The sequence below is a fragment of the Dama dama genome, chromosome 17, assembly GCF_033118175.1.
Source record: "Dama dama isolate Ldn47 chromosome 17, ASM3311817v1, whole genome shotgun sequence".
NCBI classification, from domain to species: Eukaryota; Metazoa; Chordata; class Mammalia; order Artiodactyla; family Cervidae; genus Dama; species Dama dama.
Window position 1 is genome coordinate 44,672,126 of NC_083697.1, and position 25,193 is coordinate 44,697,318.

Sequence of the window (25,193 nt, forward strand, 5' to 3'; positions counted from 1 at the left end):
ATGACCCATCAAAAGAGGCAATAATCTCTTATTAGAGAATGACAATAATGCCTCAGCATTTTAAATGCTAGATAATTACTTTTTATGAATAAAAATAAAAGCAATATTTTTTTAGAAAAAGTTCTACCCAATGTTAATTTCCTATTCCTGCTCAACAAGTTATCACAGATTTAGAGACGTAGACCAACAGCAAATTTATCATCTCAAAGTTTTTGAGGTCAGAACCTTGACACAGGTTTCATTTGGCCAAAATAAACTGTAATCAGGGCAACACTACTTTCTGGAGCCTGTAGACAAAAATTTGTTTCATTGCCTCTTCTGATTTTAGAGAAAGCCCACACCCCTTGGCTCATAGGCCCTTTCCTCTGTCTTCAAAACCAGCAATGGTTGAGTCTTTCTTGCAAAGCATCACCCAACCTTTTTTCCACCATTACAGCTCTCTCTCTCTCTGCCTCTTATCTCCTTCCTCCCTCATCTGCTTTTAAGGACTCTGTAATTATACTGGGAACACTGAGATCATCGTAGATAATCTCCCTTCAGCTGATTAGTGACCTTAATTCCTCTTTGCCTTATAACATACCATACTTACAGGTTCCAGGAATTAGGACTCAGACATCTTTAGGGGCATTATTCTGCCTACCTGTGAACAATTTTTACAGAATCTAAATATAACAAAACATGTCAACGATATAAAAAGTTTAAAAAATGGAATTATTTTAAAATAAGCAAAAGATTTGCATGTTCCTCCAAAGAGAATTTCAAATCCCACTTAATATATCCCCTCATATACAAAGTGTGAAAATAACTAAATAACAGGCCATCTCTTAGAGTGGATAATATCATGGCAAAAAGCATTGCAGTAGACAAGGGCTGTTATTTTAAAATAAAAAAATAGAAAACCATTATCCCATTTATGGATGCCTAGTGTTTGTGTTTTGTACGTCCCGTTCCTTGTATTAGACTGATTTACTTTAATTTTACATTTAACTAGAAGAATATTTTTTGTTTGTTTGTTTTTCTGCCTCAACCCTAAAGCAGTTTAAGAGATCCACTAACTGATACTTTACAACTATGAGGAGGGTTGGTATTGGCAGTTTTCTTGCATTCTTTCCTTACCTGCTGTACCCATCCTCAAACTAATTTCAAATCAGCCTGGGCACAGACTCCTGAGTTCATGCCTGGTTTTTAGGCAAGAAATTTCTGTGACCTGGTATGAGTCTTCCTACAGGGAGTCTCTCACTTTCCATCCTAAATGGAGATCTTCAACACCCCATAATGTCTGTTGCCCATCTTTGATAGAGGATGACTGTGGCCCTTGTGGATTAAACAAAGTAATCCATAAAAGAGGCTTAGGACAGAGCATGTCACAGAGTCAACACGCTGTGCAGTGCTTCTATTTAACATTCTTTTCATCTGCTTCATTGAATTCAGGGTGCACTTGTTATCTCTGGCATTTAACTCTCAACTCCCTCAGATCAGCTTTATTTTGGATACACTTCTACCTTTGGTAGCTTTGAACTGCCTTGGCTGTTAGGGCCCCTGGGAACTCCAACTTTGGCATGGGATGCTTGCCTATTATCCCAGCTGGCTTATATTCTCCCATTCTTCACGGGGGATGGGAGGACCCAAAACTATTTGGAGTTCAGCTGCTTCATAAATCACATTGCATTTCGGCTTATTCAATATTTTATGAATAATTGTGTGGAGACAAAGGAAAGAAGGGCATTTATATTACTTAGGCAGCTTAGGGGGTGTCTGTGATGTTGCGGTTACATTGCATTTAGGGAAATCCAACTCTGGTCTCATGTGTCTGCCAGGTCTGGACAAAAGACGTCTGTCATTCCCATCCAGACGAAAGAACATCAATATCAACAATACATGTAAGCTTGGAGTCATCTGAAGCCAGTGCATTTGTCTTTTCAGCCAAGTTTGAGAGAGCGGAGGGAGTCTGCAGTGCCAAACATGTGGGACACACAAACATTCTCTGCAAGTCTCTTCTCCAACCTGCTGCAGTCTGGCCCCAGCCTGAACTTTAGACCAGAGCTACGCTGAAGTGTTCCTGGATCAGCTCCTGTTACACTTCCTGGCACCAGCATGGCTAATCCAAACACTGAGCGCAGAATGGTGGGCACTGTGTTCAGACAAAGGAGTGACCTTTGGAAATTTCTTCATGCCTCAGTTTTCTCATCTGAAAAACAGAATTATTAAGGTTGCTACTTTTAACAGTGGTTGTAATGAGTAACTAGATAATTCATATAAAATGCCTAGGACATTGACAGGCACAAAGTAAGAGATTCATAGGTGGGAGGTGCTGCTATTTCTTCTTACTTAGTGATGGCCGTATGCAGTCATAATTGATAAAATTCAGAGCTGTGCTGTCTAGACAAAATGGGAGAAAAAGAAGTTGATGAACATTGCTGGGCCCCTTCACTCACTCAGTGATGGTTGCTTTCTCCAGTTTATCCTTCAGTCCTCAGTAATCCCTATACACAATCACTCCCAGGAAATTATCTGAAATTCGTTTGCACTGATATGAAAAGATTTCTAGAAACTCAAAGTGAGACCTCCCCTAAGAGGAATATTTCATGTTTTAGAGAATAAATATAAACTTTGGTTAAAGAAAAAAAAAAGCTGTAGCTTAAAGTTCACTAACGGGGTGATTCATTCTTCAAAACTTTCGTAACATCACCCGTTGCCAAGCACCCTGCTATGTACTCCCTGTTACAGAGAAGGTTAAGACAGGGTCTTTCAAAACCTGGTAAGGACCATATATCCATAAACAGATAGCTAAGTATCAAGCACAATGACTGATACAATGACTTATGTGTAAAAAACTTCAAAAGAGGAGTTTTATTTCCAGTGAAGGAAAATAATTGGATTGGAGGGAAGAATTTATGTATTTCAAAGAATAGGAAATCAAATCACCTGGGCAGTTGTTTGCTTCTGTTAATGGAAAGAATGCCTTTGGATACCTGATAGCTGTTGGCAGGAGATATATACATATATATTCAAAATGGATAAAATAAATTATACTTTTTTTTCCAGAATTCCTCTAATTTCTACATAAAACTGGTTTGAGGCTTGATACCAGGTTGGAAAAGTGGGCTGGGAGTGTGTCTTCAAGCTCTGTTTGCCTAGTGATCATGCATTTTGTTTAGATCATATGTTTACTCATAGTGATTTGTGGTGCTGAGGAAAGTGCCATGATTGTACTAGAATTCATGGTACCTTTGAACTATCTCTCTTATTATGAAAATTGAGAATTAATAACTGAAAACTGGATATCCCAGCTTCAACCTCAAGTTACATAAAAGCTGAGTAAGCAGCTTCCAGGTGACTGATTTTGGTTTCTCAGTAATTAATGATTATATTCTATATGATTTTCTCTGAAACTAATTATATTTCATATGGTTTTTTAAAAAGACTCTTAATAATACTGGTTACTAGGATCAAAAGGATGTTAGAAATGCTTTGTAAAAATAAAATTTCATATGCTATGTCCTCGCCTCTTTCTAACAATTGTGATATTGGCATGATCACTTCCATTTTACAGATGGGGAGACTGAGGTTCTGAAAAATTAACTTTTGTATCCAGAGATATACAACTAAGGAATTTGGAGTTTCAAGTCTAGGTTTTCTTGGTCCAAATCTTCTCCCTTAAGACAATTGGATTACATTTTATCAAGGAAAAGAATTTGATACATTTTATCAAGGAATTCCAAATCTGAGTCATTAATATTATGGAATACTGATTTTTCAAAACAAAACAGAAAATTTAAGTGAGCAATATTACAACACTGTTGGGTATTAGAAAGAAAATGAGAACTCGTATCTCCTGTCTTCTCCATTAGACTGAATTGCCCTGCTCTTTCTGACCATGAAGTTCAGAAACAATCAAGACAGATTTCCCTCCCCGTGTATTTTATTCCACTTGATTTCCTATCTGTTTGAGTTAGCAATGGCTTAGGTAAGAGGAAATTCTGGAGTCAATTTAAGTCTGCTATTAATTATTTCTCTGAATTTATAAGAAAATCGAATTAGAGCATATAGCTCGGAGATATGAAAAATGTTTTGTTGTTGTTGTTGTTGTTTAAATCGTAGCCACTCGGTTAATCATCTGAGTTTAGAAGGAGGCATTTTGACTAGAAACTACAGTTAGAAACCTGTGGCCCAGGAGAGCTGAGCCTGTTTATTGAAGATACCAGTGCAAAGTCAGAATCAGAAAACCCAGTGCTAAGGAGGCCCTGCGTCCTGCAGCAGGGAGGGGAAGGGCAAAAGGTGAATTGTATTTTTTAAGCCTGTCACTTTGAAAACTCCCTGCCTCAAAATGCATTTCCAGGATTGTCGACTTCACAGCAGCAGTGAAGCGGGAGAAGCAAAGGCATCTTTGGAAGGAATGGCACATAGCAGCACTTAATCTCTCCCCAGGCTTGTGAGAACCTGCTTATCTGGCAGGTTTTTCCAAGCGTGCTCTGCTCCATGGACAATGGAGTTGGCAATCTGGAGACTGTAGCTTCATAATAGAGAGGCTTTGGGGACAGAAGCTTCCTTTTAAATGGATCTAAATGGATAAGTATTAAACGACTTCCTTGCAAAAAAAAGTTCAAATAGTTATTGAATATATTCAGGTTCTGTTCTGATCTTTTTCTTTGAACACTTGAACCCTTTTTCATTGGGTATTATGCTGCAATTTTATGGTAGGTTAAATGATGCCACCATGTGCATTGAAGTTATTCTTAAAATGGCTCTTATAGCACTTCTTCTGTAACATTGAATAGCTCATCAATGAATGACATCTCTATTTTCCAGCCATTTTTGAAATAGTGTGTGGTAAGCAACCAGAAAAATCTGATAGAGCTCACCTATGTTCTGGTTACATCTGCATCACTACTGAACCCTATTATGATTTTAGTCAAAGATTTTAACTTTAAAATATATCACTAACAGCCTATGTTAAGGCTAATGCTCTTTGTAAGGAGTAGAAACTCGTAGAGTAGTTTTTTAAAAAGAAAGAGAGAGTCTTGTTTTATGAGAATACAAGAGAGAATCATACACACAAAATAATAGGTTGAATTTAGTTGGGCTGCATGAAGACTGATTCACTTGAGATTTAAAGATCAGAACATAAGATGACATGAATTAAGACGCTTATGGTTATTAAGATATTGTATGCTCAAGAACTATGTGTAGAAAAAATAAGGGTATCTTTTATCATATATGTCGAGAAATCTAAAGATACTTTGGCTGTAGATTACTTCAAAACTTAACAAAATGACCAGAGGCCAAGGCTCTTTTCTTGAGAGGCTCTTTCCACTCTATCATCTTCAGTGTGGTGCTTCAGTTTGTCCCCTCAGAGTCACAAGATGGTGGCTATAGTTCCAGACATTAGATCCTTCAGTTCAGTTCAGTTCAGTCGCTCAGTCATGTCTGACTCTTTGCAACCCCATGAGCTGTAGCACGCCAGGCCTCCCTGTCCAACACCAACTCCCAGAGCCTGCCCAAACTCATGTCCACTGAGTCGGTGATGCCATCCAACCATCTCATCCTCTGTTGTCCCCTTCTCTTCCTGCCCTCAATCTTTCCCAGCATCAGGGTATTTTCAAAGGAGTCAGCTCTCCACATCAGGTGGCCAAAGTATTGGAGTTTCAGCTTCAACATCAGTCCTTCCAATGAACACCCAGGACTGATCTCCTTTAGGATGGACTGGTTGGATCTCCTCGCAGTCCAAGGGACTCTCAAGAGTCTTCTCCAACACCACAGTTCAAAAGCATCAATTCTTCAGCTCTCAGCTTTCTTTATGGTCCAACTCTCACATCCATACATGACCACTGAAAAACCATAGCCTTGACTAGACGGACCTTTGTTGGCAAAGTAATGTCTCTTCTTTTTAACAAGCTGTCTAGGTTGGTCATAACTTTCCTTCAAGGAGTAAGTGCCTCTTAATTTCATGGCTGCAATCACCATCTGCAATGATTTTGGAGCCCCCCAAAATAAAGTCAGCCACTGTTTCCCCATCTATTTGCCATGAAGTGATGGCTAACACCATTTAAGAACAAGAAGAGCAGCTGTTTTTCTGATGTCCCTTTCAGACCACAATAAAAATCTTTCCAAGAAGTCCCCCATATCTTCTCTTGGAGTTTTTTTCAGCATTATTGGGTCACATGCCCACTCTTTAGCTACATGGGAAGCTGCTTAAGTGCTATCTGGCATCATCAACTTATAGAATAGGAATCATCTCTGCCAGAATGGGAAAGTTGAAAAGGGAGATAGGTACTTGAGAAATTGCTAGTGAAGTCTGCCATTACTTTTCTCTTTCTCAGAGACCACTTTGATGCTGTCAGTATTTCTTTCTTTTTCCACGAACTGTTGATCAGTTTGTTGGGCTTACTATGGTACATGACTATAAAGTGATAATCTCTACCCTAGATTCTGCAGGAACTTCTCACACTCACTTAACCCTTGTCTTTAAGTGCTCAAACTTCAAATTTATGAAATTCTTAATAGAAGAAACTTAATGATCAACTCAACTATTCAAGCTACTTGACAAATGATAAGTGAATGTCTTGGTTAGGTTAGATTGCTTGAGGATGGCAAAGAGTAAAGCTACATGGTCCAATTCAGATTCAGCAAAGTTGTAGATAGTGATGCTAGACATGTCTAGTATTCTCTGAATATAAATTCCCATGGTTTACAGACACATTTCCTCTTTTAGTATGCTAGTGATGTTATAGCATGTTATTCTGGCTCTGGCATGTTATTCTTGTTCTCATCCATTCCATATCCTTATTTTCAATATCAGCATCAGTCAGTAAAGATCTTATGTCACTTATCAAAGTAGCATTTTTGCTAAGTATATACACCTTTGTAAATACTATTAAATAATGCATATGAGTGTAACTTGAAAAGTTAAAAAAACTGCAACAGTTATAAATTATTCTAATTGCATAATTAGAATAACTAGTTCAATCATCCTAGCAATTCTCTAGACTAAAATATAGGCTAAAGCATTTTTTAAATGTATCACATAATAATGCAAAATGTACAGGATCTTCTGCTTTTGCATTCTTTAGAATATGGATATTGTTAATGAGTAAGTATCAATGTCTATTATATGTGCTTGCACATTTACCAGAATTTCATCTGAATTAACATAATGTTAATTTTATCAGTAAAGCCTGTGCCTACAATGCGGGAGACCTGGGTTCGATCCCTGGAGAAGAAAATGGCACCCCACTCCAGTATTCTTGCCTGGAAAATCCCATGGACTGAGGATCCTGGTAGGCTATAGTCCATGGGATTGCAAAGAGTTGGACACGACTGAGCGACTTCACTTTCACTAATTTTACATGATATTAATATATCAGTAATATAATTGAAAAGTGACCACAATAATGGACTCACTATATTGTATACTTAAAAACTTGAATTTTGCCTCAATATATTTGAAATAAATGACCTAATAATTTGAAATGTATTAATTTCATCCCTGTTTAAAAACTCTCCTATAATTTATTGAAACATGCAAACAGCTTCACTCTACTACAGTTATTATCATCCACATATTATTCTTAAGGAAACCAGGAGCCCTATGAAAAGAGCTTCCAGATAATAGAAAATAATTAGTGAGAATATCAAAGTAAAATTATAGAATCTATTAAAGGTCATTTTTTTTTACAACTGAAAAATCTTTATTTGACCAAACACTTAGTTGATTTTGATGAATACAAGATGTTTTGATCCTCCAGTTTTCAAAGTCTTATTTTAATTTAATCCATAGGTATTCTTTCTTCATTCTCTTGACCTCTAAAAACCTTCTCATTGTATGATTAATTCAGACATTCTTATTAGAATGAGAGCAACATTTCAAACTCCTCCTCTATAGGGTACTTGCTAGAATTTTATTATGCTAATTTAATTTTTGAATCAAATACCTATGAGCACATGTAGAGTGAAACAATGTTATTCCATTTCCTTTTTCATTGTATTGGAATTATTTTATTAAGTTCTTTTCTACATAAACTTTACACCAAATACTTAATCCATCAATCACTTTTTAAAAATTCCACATCAAATAGGATAAGTTTTCCTTTTTGTATTTCTATCAAGTCCAATCTTAAAGCTTAAAATTTTTTTTTCTTTAAGAAGATTTTATTCCTCCATTATTTTTTGTCCAATAACAAATTTTATTCTGTTCAATTTTAGCTATTGTGAATTTCCTCATGTTAAGAATGAATGACACATTATTTCTAATTATGTCTAATTGTCCCCCAATGTTTATTTACCACATTCAGTGTTCCTAAAAAATGTTTCTTTTTTTTTTCTTTTTCTACTTTTGAAAGCTATTCTTAAGGGAAACCAACAAGTATCTCAATTTCTAGAACTGTATTCTTGCCATCATACAGAACCAGAATCTTGCACAGTCTATTCAGTGCATATTATTAAACTGAATAAAATACAGACCATGATTTTAGTGTACATGGACTTCTCATTGCACTAGATCTTACTAGATGCAGTGAGTAGTTCAGTTCAGTTCAGTTGCTCAGTCGTGTCTGACTCTTTGCAGTCCATGAAGTCACAATGAACTGCTCATTGCATCTAGGAAGATCTAGTGCTAGACTGTGTTTGAGGTTCAAAGGGTAAGATGATATTTCTTCAGTCAGTGGTCTTTCAACTCAGGTGAAAGAATACATTGTGGATAAATGAAAATATAACCACAATCAGGGCTGTCTGTAAGAGTAAATAAATTTGTGATACCTAAAATGAACACTTAAAAATTCCAGAGAAAGTATTTGTTATTCTGTGAAGGACTCAGTAAGTTATAAGAATTCACATTATCTCATTTCTAGGCCAAAAAAAAGTTGCAGTAGGACATTCTAAGTGTAAAAGTGTTATACAAAGGAATATGAAAAAGATGGACTAGCTCAGGTTGGCACCCTAATTTGAACTCTTCTCTCATTCATTCCCTGTATCTTCTATCTATCCATCCATCCATCTATTATTATTTCTCTTTAGTTATACCTAACTATGATCAATATATCTACCTTTTCACTTTTCTGTCATTTGGACTATTTGGGGACTCGATGACTGCAATTAACCTTGCAACCAGAAATCTGTACATATTTTCATACATAAAACTATGGAATCAGCAACTCTGAATCCTACTCATGCACCTACATTAGGCTCATTTCTTCCAAGCAGAGTAATCTGGGTATTATTTTAACTGGAATCATTGGTTCCAATACCTCTGAGCCTTTTCTTATACATCCTTAAAAGCACAAGAGAGTAGGTGATCAGTAGATACTAAGGTCCAAATTAACATAACCTACTGAGAGTAAACTGTGGAAAATTCTGAAAGAGATGGCAATACCAGACAACCTCACCTGCCTCTTGAGAAACCTGTATGCTGGTCAGGAAGCAACAGTTAAAACTGGACATGGAACAACAGACTGGTTCCAAATAGGAAAAGGAGTATGTCAAGGCTGTTTATTGTCACCCTGCTTATTTAACTTATATGCAGAGTACATCATGAGAAATGCTGGGCTGGAAGAAGCACAAGCTGGAATCAAGATTGCCGGGAGAAATGTAAATAACCTCATATATGCAGATGACACCACCCTTATGGCAGAAAGTGAAGAGGAACTAAAAAGCCTCTTGATGAAAGTGAAAGGGTAGAGTGAAAAAGTTGGCTTAAAGCTCAATATTCAGAAAACTAAGATCATGGCATCTGGTCCCATCACTTCATGGGAAATAGACGGGGAAACAGTGGAAGCAGTGTCAGACTTTACTTTTTTGGGCTCCAAAATCACTGCAGATGGTGACTGCAGCCATGAAATTAAAAGACGCTTACTCCTTGGAAGGAAAGTTATGACCAACCTAGACAGAATATTAAAAAGCAGAGACATTACTTTTCGAACAAAGGTCTGTCTAGTCAAGGCTATGGTTTTTCCAGTGGTCATGTATGGATGTGAGAGTTGGACTATAAAGAAAGCTGAGCACTGAAGAACTGATGCTTTTGAACTGTGGTGTTGGAGAAGACTCTTGAAAGTCCCTTGGACTGCAAGGAGATCCAACCAGTCCATCCTAAAGGAGATCAGTCCTGGGTGTTCATTGGAAGGACTGATGCTGAAGCTGAAACTCCAGTACTTTGGCCACCTCATGCGAGGAGAGTTGACTCATTGGAAAAGACCCTGATGCTGGGAGGGATTGGGGGCAGGAGGAGAAGGGGATGATAGAGGATGAGATGGGTGGATGGCATCACTGACTCGATGGACATGAGTTTGAGTAAACTCCGGGAGTTGGTGATGGACAGGGAGGCCTGGTGTGCTGTGATTCATGGGGTCACAAAGAGTTGGACATGAGTGAGTGACTGAACTGAATGAACTGAACTGAACTGAGAGCTTTAATTTTTAACACTTCTGTTTTTTAAAGAAATCAAATAACTTTGTAATATACAGTTATACCTATATAAACAGATATACCTATATCTGTTTTTTGCTTGCTTGCTCAGTTGCTTCAGTTATGTCCAACTTTTTGCGACCCTATGGACTATAGTCTGCCAGACTCTTCTGTCCCCTGTCCATGGGATTCTCCAGCAAGAATACTGAAGTGAGTTGCCACGCCCTTCTCCAGGGGATCTTGCCAACCCAGGGATCAAACCTAAGACTCCTGCATTGAAGGCATATTCTTTACCACTGAGCCACCAGGGAAGCCCCTATAGCTGTTAATCTAAGCATAAATGCATAGAAATGAATGAAAATGAAAACACAACAACCCAAAACCTATGGGACACTGTAAAAGCAGTGCTAAGGGGAAGGTTCATAGCATTACAGGCTTACATCAAGAAACAAGAAAAAAGCCAAATAAATAACCTAACTCTACACCTAAAGCAATTAGAGAAGGAAGAAATGAAGAACCCTAGGGTTAGCAGAAGGAAAGAAATCTCAAAAATTAGGGCAGAAATAAATGCAAAAGAAACTAAAGAGACCATAGCAAAAATCAACAAAGCTAAAAGCTGGTTTTTTGAAAAAATAAACAAAATTGACAAACCATTAGCAAGACTCATTAAGAAGCAAAGAGAGAAGAACCAAATTAACAAAATTAGAAATGAAAATGGAGAGATCACAACAGACAACACTGAAATACAAAGGATCATAAGAGACTACTACCAGCAGCTCTATGCCAATAAAATGGGCAACTTGGATGAAATGGACAAATTCTTAGAAAAGTATAACTTTACAAAACTGAACCAGGAAGAAATAGAAGATCTTAACAGACCCATCACAAGCAAGGAAATCGAAACTGTAATAAAAAATCTTCCAGCAAACAAAAGCCCAGGACCAGATGGCTTCACAGCTGAATTCTACCAAAAATTTAGAGAAGAGTTAACACCTATCTTACTCAAACTCTTCCAGAAAATTGCAGAGGAAGGTAAACTTCCAAACTCATTCTATGAGACCACCATCACCCTAATTCCAAAACCAGACAAAGATGCCACAAAAAAAGAAAACTACAGGCCAATATCACTGATGAACATAGATGCAAAAATCCTTAACAAAATTCTAGCAAACAGAATCCAACAACATATTAAAAAAATCATACACCATGACCAAGTGGGCTTTATCCCAGGAATGCAAGGATTCTTTAATATCCGCAAATCAATCAATGTAATACACCACATTAACAAATTGAAAGATAAAAACCATATGATTATCTCAATAGATGCAGAGAAAGCCTTTGACAAAATTCAACACCCATTCATGATTAAAACTCTCCAAAAAGCAGGAATAGAAGGAACATACCTCAACATAATAAAAGCTATATGTGACAAACCCACAGCAAGTATCACCCTCAATGGTGAAAAATTGAAAGCATTTCCCTTGAAATCAGGAACAAGACAAGGGTGCCCACTCTCACCACTACTATTCAACATAGTGTTGGAAGTTTTGGCCACAGCAATCAGAGCAGAAAAAGAAGTAAAAGGAATCCAGATAGGAAAAGAAGAAGTGAAACTCTCGCTGTTTGCAGATGACATGATCCTCTACATAGAAAACCCTAAAGATTCATCCAGAAAATTACTAGAGCTAATCAATGAACATAGTAAAGTTGCAGGATATAAAATTAACACACAGAAATCCCTTGCATTCCTATATACTAACAATGAAAAAACAGAAAGAGAAATTAAGGAAACAATACCATTCACCATTGCAACAAAAAGAATAAAATACTTAGGAGTATATCTACCTAAAGAAACAAAAGACCTATACATAGAAAACTATAAAACACTGATGAAAGAAATCAAAGAGGACACAAACAGATGGAGAAACATACCATGCTCATGGATTGGAAGAATCAATATTGTCAAAATGGCTATTCTACCCAAAGCAATCTATAGATTCAATGCAATCCCTATCAAGCTACCAACGGTATTTTTCACAGAACTAGACCAAAGAATTTCACAATTTGTATGGAAATACAAAAAACCTCGAATAGCCAAAGTAATCTTGAGAAAGAAGAATGGAACTGGAGGAATCAACCTGCCTGACTTCAGACTCTACTACAAAGCCACAGTCATCAAGACAGTATGGTACTGGCACAAAGACAGAAATATAGATCAATGGAACAGAATAGAAAGCCCAGAGATAAATCCACGAACCTATGGATACCTTATCTTTGACAAAGGAGGCAAGGATATACAATGGAAAAAAGACAACCTCTTTAACAAGTGGTGCTGGGAAAACTGGTCAACCACTTGTAAAAGAATGAAACTAGAACACTTTCTAACACCATACACAAAAATAAACTCAAAATGGATTAAAGATCTAAATGTAAGACCAGAAACTATAAAACTCCTAGAGGAGAACATAGGCAAAACACTCTCCGACATAAACCACAGCAAGATCCTCTATGACCCACCTCCCAGAATATTGGAAATAAAAGCAAAACTAAACAAATGGGACCTAATGAAACTTAAAAGCTTTTGCACAACAAAGGAAACTATAAGTAAGGTGAAAAGACAGCCCTCAGATTGGGAGAAAATAATAGCAAATGAAGAAACAGACAGAGGATTAATCTCAAAAATATACAAGCAACTCCTGCAGCTCAATTCCAGAAAAATAAATGACCCAATCAAAAAATGGGCCAAAGAACTAAACAGACATTTCTCCAAAGAAGACATACAGATGGCTAACAAACACATGAAGAGATGCTCAACATCACTCATTATCAGAGAAATGCAAATCAAAACCACAGTGAGGTACCATTACACGCCAGTCAGGATGGCTGCTATCCAAAAGTCTACAAGCAATAAATGCTGGAGAGGGTGTGGAGAAAAGGGAACCCTCTTACACTGTTGGTGGGAATGCAAACTAGTACAGCCACTATGGAGAACAGTGTGGAGATTTCTTAAAAAACTGGAAATAGAACTGCCATGTGACCCAGCAATCCCACTTCTGGGCATACACACTGAGGAAACCAGATCTAAAAGAGACACGTGCGCCCCAATGTTCATCACAGCACTGTTTATAATAGCCAGGACATGGAAGCAACCTAGATGCCCATCAGCAGATGAATGGATAAGGAAGCTGTGGTACATATACACCATGGAATATTACTCAGCCATTAAAAAGAATTCATTTGAACCAGTCCTAATGAGATGGATGAAACTGGAGCCCCTTATACAGAGTGAAGTAAGCCAGAAAGATAAAGAACATTACAGCATACTAACACATATTTATGGAATTTAGAAAGATGGTAATGACAACCCTATATGCAAAACAGAAAAAGAGACACAGAAGTACAGAACAGACTTTTGAACTCTGTGGGAGAAGGTGAGGGTGGGATGTTTCAAAAGAACAGCAAGTATATTATCTATGGTGAAACAGATCACCAGCCCAGGTGGGATGCATGAGACAAGTGCTCGGGCCTGGTGCACTGGGAGGACCGAGAGGAATCGGGTGGAGAGGGAGGTGGGAGGGGTGGTCGGGATGGGGAATACGTGTAAATCTATTGCTGATTCATGTCAATGTATGACAAAACCCACTGAAAAAATAAATTAATTAATTAATTAAAAAATAAAATAAAATTAAATCAAATTTTTAAAAAATCACATTATGAATTATTTGCCATCTAAAAAGTTTGTTTCTACAAACTATCAACATGTTAGTGAATATTACTGCCCTCCTTTGCCACACACCCTGTGGATGTAAGAAGTAGATTGAGAACTATCTGGTAAGGACTAGATTCAGATTATGCTAAACATTTCCTTCAGCCTAACAGAAAAAAATCCTTCACAATCTGACCTTATTTGGTTATGTCTCTTTCTTATCCTTGCCCAGAATTGAAATATCTACTCCAGACTCAAGTTTTCAGAACTCTGTCCATTCTCCCCTCCATGCCTTTGTTCATATTACAGTAGCTACTAAAATGCCCATGCTCCTTTCCCTGTGCCATCTCTTGTTCATCCTTTCAAACCCAACTCAGTGTCTCTTCTTCTGGAAGCCTTTCCTAATCTGTGAAATCTCCAACTGATATTACATTTACTCATTGCTCATTAACCATCTCTTCCTGAGTCTGTTCCCTCTGCTAACTATATTATCCATATTCTTATCTCCCTTATATTCCAGAATAATGTCTGGAATGCAATGGATGCCCAGTAAATGTTTGTTGAAGTCAACTCAGTTAAGCATGGTAAAGCACACCTGAAAATTTCCAAGGACAATGTTGAGAAGAGAAAAGTAAAGTGTTGAAAGATGTATGCTAGAATTAGGGAAAGGAGGTGTGGGTAGAGACCCTGCAAATCAATTAGGAAGCCACTAGGATTGCCTGTTGTTCAGGAGTGGTTGATACATGTTTGCACTATGGTGTAAATAGTGGAAATGAAGTGGAAGAAACAACTTTAAAAGGCAAGCCTTGCAAATGAGAGTGAGGGAAAACGAGGGTCGATGTTACTTCTGAAGTTTCCAGACAAAATGATGAGAGTGGAGGAGTCCTTAGTTTGATTCTGATGGGAGCAGTAATGAGCAGAAATCATGTCAAAAGGAGAGGATGAAAGCTGAGCTCAGAGGTCAGCTGCAAATTGCTTTAAATACTGGTGGGAAAATATGAAGACCACTTGCAAACCAACAGCCTTCCATCATCAAGGAGAGTCAAGCTGAAGATGAACCTTGTAGTGACAGCAGGAGAAAAAGCAGGTATTCTCTTGAATGAAGCCCCATTAGACACTGTTACACAACTATTAACACAACTATTAACTATTAACACAACTATTAACAATGAAGCTAAGACAGGTTGGTGGGGATGGGGCCTACGGAGGTTTCTAACTGCATTCACACTCCCAAAGCCTAGCTAGGCAAACAAGCATCATTTCTAAGAACAGTGTTCCTAGCATCACCCCCTTTTATGCCATTGTGCTTAGTCACTCAGTCGTGTCCAGCTCTTTGTGATTCCATGGACTGTAGCCCACTAGGCTCCTCTGTCCATGGAATTTCCAAGGCAAGAATACTGGATTGGGTTGCCATTTCCTTATCCAAGGGATCTTCCCAACCCAGGTTTCAAAACTAGGTCTTCTGGAAAGGCAGATTCTTTATCAGACGTCTGAGCCACCAGGGAAGCCCTTAATGCCCTTGCGTCTATAAAATATAAGTGTTCATTTCTCTTTAATGCCAAGTTTTTAAATGACCAGCTTACTTGTTTACTTATTATGTAATTCCAGGCATAGAAACAGAACACAGGTAAAAACAATGAGTTAACACGAAGCTCCCCCAAGTAGCCTTACTATTTATATTGAACAAATTCAACCCAGAAAATAATTTATTTCAAGGCCAGTAACTTTCTTAACTGGAAACTAAATTGGTGGATGCAAAGAAACAGCTGGCTCCCATGGGCTAGTTCCAAATGACAGCTCCTGCCTATTATGCATTAGGGTGTTAGCCTCTGCTAATGATCTCCTGAGGGCCTCTCTGTCTTACCAGCTTCCTGATCATGTCTTCTTCCCTCCTGGACTTATGAACAGCAATCTCAGTGGGGTTTTACTTTGGTAAGCCTATGCCAGAGCTGGCCTTGAGCTGAGGCTAGACAGTCTCTAAACATGTGGACTGTTAGAAAAACAGCAATAAGTACTCTTCGGAGAGACTTAAATTTGTTTGCTCATTCATTCATCACTTGTTCATTTACACATTCATTCATCCTCCAACTCAGGCATTCTCTTTTCTAGTCAACATCTCTTGAGCATATTTGTCTCAGCCATGGTATTCACAACGCTTGTCAGACTTGAAGGATAATCGTGGGAGAGGATATAGATAGGATATATATAGGATATATATATATATATATATCTTTGCAACCCCATGGACTGTAACCTGCCAGGCTCCTCTGTCCATGGAATTCTCCAGATAAGTATACTGGAGTGGGTAGCTGTTCCCTTCTCCAGGGGATCTTCCCAAACCAGGAATTGAACCCAGGTCTGCCACATTGCAGGCAGATTCTTTACCATCTGGGCTACCAGGGAAGCAATATATATATATATATATATATATATATATATATATATATATATACACACACACACACACACACATACATATAACAAGAATACAGGAAACAAAGTGGTAGTCAAGGTATGTTCTGTCACCAACAACCTTAATCAATATCATTTAAAATGCTTTTTAAAAATTCAGATTCTTCAGCTCAACCCCTGATTCAGAATCCCTAGAAAACTGAGAAATTTACACTTACAGCCAAATGTTCTCACTGCTCACTAAAATGTGTGAACCACTGCAACAGAGAAAGAAGGAGTGTTTATTTTGAATATTCCCTTGGAAGACTCTAGTGTAATTAAAGATTAAGAACTAGTTTTGAAGTAAAAACTGAGCTCACCAATAATATGTAATGTTTAATCTTTAAAAATGTTTTGTTTAAGTGTCTAAGCCTGAGAAGAATCTTGAAGATCATGTGGCTTCTTAGAAGTATAGAGCAGGAATGGATTCTCTTATTTTACATATGAGGTGAAGTAATTTGTTTAATGTTGTAGAACTCTGACTTCTCATAATTGTACTTCCAAACAAGAATGAGATCATGCCTGGGAAATTGTATGATCATCTTATCTTCAGAAGAACTACCAAACACAAAATTAATATTTGTTGTTATAGCCTTTGTATTTGGTCTCTAATTTAGGAAAAAACTCTACCCATAAGTAACATGAATTCATATATCAAAATATTTTTAAATCTGTGTCTAAGCTTCCAAGGATATAGGTTTTATTTGGAAAAGCTTAGGTAACAGTGGTACTGTACTTTTCTTAGGCATTGCAAGTGATAAGTGGGTGTCACTTTGGTGTTACTGCTCAACAAGGTGAACTCAGCTTAAATTTGGTGATTTATTAACAACAACCCCCCTAAAAAAAAACAACATTAAATGAGGACTACTCCAGATCCTGGTGGTATTGTGTGATTGACTCATGGCTTCGGGCTTCTGGAAGGAGATAGATGAACAGCTAAATAAAATACAATTGGTAAATAAGGTGATGGAAGGGTGCAATGGAAATCATCTTGAAGAATCTGATGGTTCAGCTAAGTTTTGAAGAACAACTAGATATTAACTGGGAAAATCAAGTGTATTTGTGGGGTGGGGTGTGTGTGTGGGGGCGGGGGTGTGTCTGATGTGGAGGAAGGAATGAGAATGAGAAATGGAATATTTCTTCTAGATTCCATCTCTGTTTTTCACCTGTCCATAAGGCAGCTCACCTACTCTTCCATTAATCTGGTCCAACTTATGAGTTTGGCAACACAAAAACAACCACAAAACACCGGGTCACCTGGTCTCCAAATACCCTTCTTTGGAAATTTGTCTCAATGGTGAGATCTTTTGTCCTCGGTTCTGGATAATCCTCTAAACCTTGCCTAGATTCCCAGCACTTGTGTGTGCTGCCTAGGTGACTAATTTTCTCATATTTGGATCCTATCTGGCTTTTTGCCTATTTTTTTTTTCTGTTGTTGTTTGTTTTATTCTTGGGTCCTGCCTGCAGTCATGTCTGATTTTTGTCTTCTAAATTCTGTCTCACTTTGGTGTTTATAATCCCAACTCCTATTCTGTTGTGGAATACTAAGTGACACCATTCAAATTCTAGCTGTTTTTGAGCTAGTAATGAAAGTTACATACACTTTCCCCCTCAGGCATGTTATTGGATGAGTTCACTCATATTTGTTCTACTTCAAGCCAGTCTGTACCAGGCTTCATCTGATTACTTCATTCTGCAAGTGAGCCAAATACATAATTGAGTAGGTGTAACCACTGAGTTGCTAAGACTCCAGGGATTGTCATGTCTTTGGGAAAATGAGAGAAATGCACTATTGAAATATAACGCACAGTATTAATGACACATACAATGGTCCTCCAAATCTGCTTTTTCCTTTCTGAAACATAATCAAATGCATCAAAATGGCAGCTTCAGCTTTTTTTGGATGAGACTTGCTATAAAGATTAAGCATTAAAACATTAAGATTAAGCATTAAACATTTAGATACTTTGATTTCTAATTGAAATTGTCAAATTGTTGAACTATCAAAGAAAGCTTTCCTAACTGCTCTTTTGACCTAACTCAGCCATCCAGCTGTGGCCCAAAAGTGAGAATTCTACCGAGCCAAGATGAATATTTATCATTTTAAAAGTTGAGGGCCCACCCTCCCTGGGTCCACCCTCCCTCTTCTTCTGATAAGCAAATCCTCCCCACTCCTACCTCTCTTACTCTGGAGTTGAAGGAATCTACCCCATTCTCATTTTAAGTGTCTGGCTCATGGAATATATATATTCCTATTTGGGCTAATGAGAGTGAGATCTAGGACTTCTATTTGAATTTTTAAGAAAGAATCACTTTGTTACAGACTTGGGTTTGGAAATCAGTATGTGGCTGGAAGCCATTCTACCTGAAAATGCATGAAGCTACCAAATTGTGAACGGAGAAGAGAGCTGAGAGATAGGGAGTCCTGATGCCGTCTGACCTGTGGTCTGCCTGTCTCTGAAGTCAAAGCTCTCCTAGATTCTTCAGGCACGTGAAACACTGGCTTTGCTTTATGCTTCCGTTTTTTGTTTGTTTTTGGAGTTGGTTTGGTTTAGACCTTTTAAAGAAAATTAATCTAAAATATCTAGCTCAATGTCTTAATACTTGGGAAACCCATTCAATCCTGTCTTTAACATAGTAATATTTCTTGGTTCTTAATCACCAACTCATTTTCTTATTGTGATGTATCTTTATGTCCTGTTAGATCATCTTATATAGTTTGTTTTATAGGATAGCCACATTTGCCTAAATCTCTTTAGTAACTTCTGACAAAGTGGTACGTAAGGACTAGGCATATCAATTCACCTTCATGCACAGCCACACACTCATTGTTTGAATAAAATAGATACTCTCCAAGGGTTTCTTCAACTACAATGAATTAATTTATTGGGCCTCAACACTCAAAGTTGATTTTCAGTTCTGACTTGATGAGAATCTTAACTGCTGCTTAACTTTGTCATTTGTTGTTAGTTTTATTTCCAAAAGGACTGTGATTTGAGGTTTTTCCTCTAAGCTTCTGTGATGGAGATGAATTTATCAAAGGAAGGTTGGGAGTGTTATACTGTCATTTTGAGGAACATTAAAACCAAGTCATCAGAATCAAGAACTACTGAGAGTCAATATCGATTTTCAAAAAAAGGAAAATAAAAGCAGAACTCAATTTGTCTTAAACATTAAGGTTCTTAGGAGCTCATTCGGATTGATAACTAGTGAATAATATAGATCTCATTTATGGACAATTGTCTCTGAGTCAGTCATCTATATTATTTATAACTCCAAAGTAACACTGGAGGGTAGTTATTATTTAATCTTATTTTGTGTATGTCAATTAACTTTGCTGTGTAACAAACAACCCCCCAAATTAATGACTTGAAACAATAAGAATCTCTTATGCCTCAGAATTCTGTGCATTCAAAAATTAGATCTTCTATTATGGGTTAACTCAGCTAATCTCTGCAGTCAGCTGATACCTGGCACTAGATTGTCTTTAATGGCTTCACTCACATGTTCTGTCATTGGTAGGCTTTTGGTCAGCGACCTTCAGCTTTCCTCCATGTGATTGCTCTGAAAGTCTAATTTGGGCTCTTTCATGTTGTGGAGTGAAATTTTCAAAAAAAAAAAAGGAAAACAGAGGAAAAGTCTTAGTGAGGAAATACTTTTCAAATCTCTGCTTGTGTTAAAATTTCTAATGTCCTGTTGGCCAAAGCAAGTCTCATAGCCATGCCCAGGTCCAAGAGAAATAGAGCTATATTATGACAGGAGGAATAGCAAAGTTACATTTCAGAGACATGTGCTTTTGAGAGGAGTTATTGTGGTTATTTTGGGGGAAAAAAGTAAACTGAATGAAATATCTATCACAGGAAAGAAAAGTAACTTATTTAAAGGTACAGAGCTCAGACCAAGGCAAGAAAGTTTGACTTAAAAAACATGGTATTCAGCCTTGCCTGGTGGCACAATGGATAAGAATCTGCCTGCCAGTTCATGGTACATGAGTTCGATCCCTGGTCTGGGAAGATCCCACATGCAGTGGAGCAACTAAGCCCATGGGCCATAGCTATTGAACCCGAGCTCTGAAGCCCAAATACTGGGCCCACATGTTGCAACTACTGAAGCCCGTGTTCCTAGAACCCATACTCTGCAACAAGAGAAGCCACTGCAATTAGAAGACTGTTCACTGCAATCCCACTCGCCACAACTAGAGAAAGCCCGCAAAGCAATGAAGACCCAGAGCAGCCAAAAATAAACAAATAAATAAAATAGTATCCTATAATCCAAGAGACTAACAAGCTAAAACTGCTAAGGCAGAAGTGTAACGCATCCCGCAGAGAAGATCCTTACATACAGCGTGCTTCCTAGCCGCTGTCTTTCTTTCACTGCACCTATGTTTATGCTTTCTCTGAGCAAATGAGAATCTCTATATCCAGATCACTTGGTTCACACAGTCTTTGCTCAAAACCTTATCTGCAGTGTTGTTCAACAGCAAAAATTCCATAAAGAGAGACCCAAGCTCAAGTACTTGAAAGAGTCAGGCAGGTAATATAAAGTGTGAGCCTGACTCACACTTTACAAGGATGTAGAGTCTGGAGTAAGATGAATGATATGACTCATCTAAAAGTATCCAAGTTAAGGAAAAATATAATACTATGCTGCCCCCATAAAAAAATCTGCCTCAGAGTCAGACATAGCCAAGGGCTACCTATTTGGTTTGTGACCTCTTTGCTGTTGTTCAGTCATGTCTGACTCTTTGCGACCCCATAGGCTGTAGCCCACCAGGCTCCTCTGCTCATGGGGATTCTTCAGGCAAGAATATCAGAGTGGGTTGCCATGCCCTCCTCTAGGTTGTGACCTCTGCCATATATTCATAAATCCCTGCCTATCTTTAGCTGGAATTAGCAACATTCCAGAAGTAATAATTCCACCGGAGTGCTGCCCTTGTACTGCTGAGATGGTGATATGTAAGAATCTCTCCACATTGCTTTCAAAAGAAACCCCAGCGGGTTTCTGATAAGGATGAGGTCACCAGCATATCTACCTCTTCCCAGGGTCGTGGAGTTTGGTGCCTCCTGAGGAGGGACTGTCTGCCCAAGAGGCCTGAGGGATGTTCAGTCTGCCTGAGACTTCACTCCTAGCCCTGGAAGTGAGGGGTTGGATGTCCTGAATCCTGCCAGGTGGAGGGAAAGCCCACAACAGAAAGAACTGAAAGTTCAGTTTCTCAACAGTCAAAGGGCAATGGAACATTGGGTATTTTCTTCTGTAAAACTGTGAGAAAACCAGGCATTTAATACCACCGTTTTAACTTCAAACCAATCAAACATTGGCAGTTTGGAATTGTTTTATTTTGAGGTTTTAGCTTATCTCTCTGGGATAAAAGCCTTTCCAAACTGGCTTTAACTAAAAATGTCATCAATCCCAGCTGCTCACTGGTGAGCAGAAACTGTGGTAACAGAAGGCCCCTTTTGATAGCCTTCTTCCATAATATCATCCAAATTTGCATGGCAAAGATGTGGGAGCTATTTATATGTTGATTATTACAGTGCTGCAGTTTATATTTTTCCCAGCACAGTTGAAAATTATATTTAGAAAGGCTGACATCATCTTTAAATATATATTATAGCTCTCATTTGGTAGAGATGGGCTGTCGAAATACATGCCACCTACTCAACTTCTCAGAAAAACGGCATAGATGTTTCACACATGGTTATATATAAACGTGTACACTGGCAAAGAGCTGCACTGGGACCTATAGGACTGGAAGGGAGTTTTGTGGGCTCTGGTTTTTGCCTTCTCAGTTTGTTTTCTATTTAAAAAGAAAGCCTGGCAATGTGATTTCCTTGTGAGAACATGGAATTTGTAGCCAAAAAGTTCTAAATTCTGAATTCTAGCTCTGCTACAGAGTGGCCCTCTGATCTTAGAAAACTGGGGCATCAGTTTGTATCCTTACCTTTGAACTCAAACTGAAATATCAGCTATTCCTGAAGCCTGCCAACCTTCAGATGGGAACCACACCACCCACTCTCTGGTTTTCAAACCTTCAAACTCCAACTGGAACTTAACCACTGACTCTCAGGTCCCCAGCTTTCTGATTCACCCTGCAGATCTTGGGATGTGTTCTCCTCCATAATCATGTGACCAAATTTCTTACAATAAATCTCTTTCTATATCTACACATCCTACTGATTCTGTTCCCCATACATTCCTGTGTATGCATTCTTACTCATACACAGATTAACTGACTATGTGTTAAATTACAGACAATAACTTATTGAGCCAGAAGATATTGTTCTCTTAGCTCCATTTTACTTACCCCAGTCAACAGATGAAGAAACAGACCTCCAGAAGCAAAGTCATGTATGTTAAGATCAGAGACATTTATGGTGGAAACAAGATCTGAAATTTAGAAACATAATGCTATTTTTTAACCCTTTTAACTCCTCTTTTATATTCTCTAGAGGTTACATGTTAGATAAAAGTTAGCTGATGATCCAGTCCTGAGAAGCTTTGGGAAATCTGATGGTCACAGTGAAAGATAATCAAGAATATGACAGTACACCAGCGTATGCCAGGGACAGGGCATAGGGAAAGCCATGGAACCTGTCGATGTAATTCTGTGGAGTGTAATTGGGAAGTGCTTTGTTTTCCCTGGTCTATAATCTAACCTCCACCCATCATCTAAATTGGACCTGGAATCTGACTGCTGATACCAATCAGATTTGTGTTTGCAGTTCTGTGGCACATCTGAGTGACCCTGGCCCTAAAGGGATATCCATGACTGGAATGGCATCTAAAATGTTTGAAATTTATAAGAAGACAAAATTAGGACTGCATTTCCCTTACTAGCTTTTAAGTGTCAAGGTCCAAAATTTCACCAAAGGAGCTTCATGGCTTAGAGTGATTAAAATTTCACTTTGTTAATACAATAGGCCAATTTTCACACTTGAAATAAGAAGAGTCAGATTTTCAAGGTCAGTGTACCTTTTTGAAGGATTGTATGACCACCATCTTTAATAACTTGAGGCCTCTAAATGACACTTAGATATTGTATTTTGCCGAATTTAAGTATTATGAAAAATTCTTCGAAAATCATTTCTCCAAGCATGGAAATGAAAATACAGCTGCAAGTGCTAAGAGTAGTGAGATGACATTTTATTCTTTATAAGTTAGTTGGCAAAAATTCAACTTTTACAAGCACATATGCCTGTCTCAAGCTTTTAAGGAGTCAGTTTTATGTTTCAGACTATTCTTTCTTCTTGCCTATTAAGCAAGCCTCAGTTTGATCCAAGATCAGTTTTTATATGAAGCTCAAAGGTAAGTCATTTTATATAATATTTGCATAGGCATAATTGTTTCCACACACTCTCTCCCAAACCACCCCTCCCCCATAGCCTAGCACTGTAAAACTAATCGTTTTGAAATCTCACTCTAACCATGTCACACCCTTGTTCAAGAAAAAAAGTTCTGATTCATTAAACCAAAATGCTTCATTTTGGTACTCTTAGTTCTCAGTAACTTGAACCTACTCTCCCTGTTAGTTATTATGAGAATGATACACTTTTTAAAAAGGAGTATTTTCTGTTTATCTTTCATTTTGACTGCCAAAAACCAACACTTCAACAAACAACCCTGTCTTGCTCTCTCTAGCTCAGAAACAATTGAGAATTCAGATGTGGGAGCCATCAAGATTCTCGTAAAATATCAACATTATTACTAAAAAATAGACACGGAGAAAAACATGGCTTGTAATTGCTGCTGTGTATTCAAACTTCTTCTCTCTCCCTTATTTTAACTTAATCACTTCTACTGTAGATACTTTCTTGGAGGGGCAGACCCAACCCTGGGTAGCTCATCACCAGGTGAGCTAACAAGAGAAGACCAGAATTTTCCATCTCAAAAGAAAGCTGACCCAAGTGTGAGGAAGGAGCTAAGTCAGTCTTACCTGCTTGCTTCTCTCACACTCACAAATGCAAGAAATACACATGTGGTGGTTGTGGGTTAAAAGATAACAGGAGTGTTTCTAATTCTATCTCTGTATTAGCTTTTTATTGCTGAATAATAATTTTAAAAAATGCCATAAACTTAGAGGTTTAAAACAACACTTGTTTATTAACTAAAAATTATGTGAGTCAGTCCTGCTCAGGGTCATCAGGCTGAAATCAAGTGTTGGAAAAACCGAATTATTATCTGGAGGCTCTGGGGGGAAAAATAGACTTCCAAGTTCATTCTTGTCAGGATTCATTTCCTTGTGGTTGTAGGACTGAGGTCCTGGCTTCTTGAAAGCTGTCAGCCAGGGACTATACTCAGTTCCCAGAGGTCACCTTCATTCCTTGCCACATGTTCCCTCCATTTCACATCAGCAAGGAAAGGATATAAGAAATATATCTTATGCTTTGGATCTCTTACTTATCTGTCACTAATCTTTAGATTTTAAATAAACTTTTCATTTAAGAACAGTTTTAGATATATAGAGTTGTGCAGGTAATGCAAAGAATTCCAATATACCCCACACTCAGGATTCCTAATTAATATCTTTCAGTAATATAGTATATTTGTCATAATTAATAAACTTGACATGTTGTTATTAACTAAAAGTGAAAGTGAAAATGTTAGTCGCTCAGCCATGTCTGACTCTTTGCAATCCCAGGGA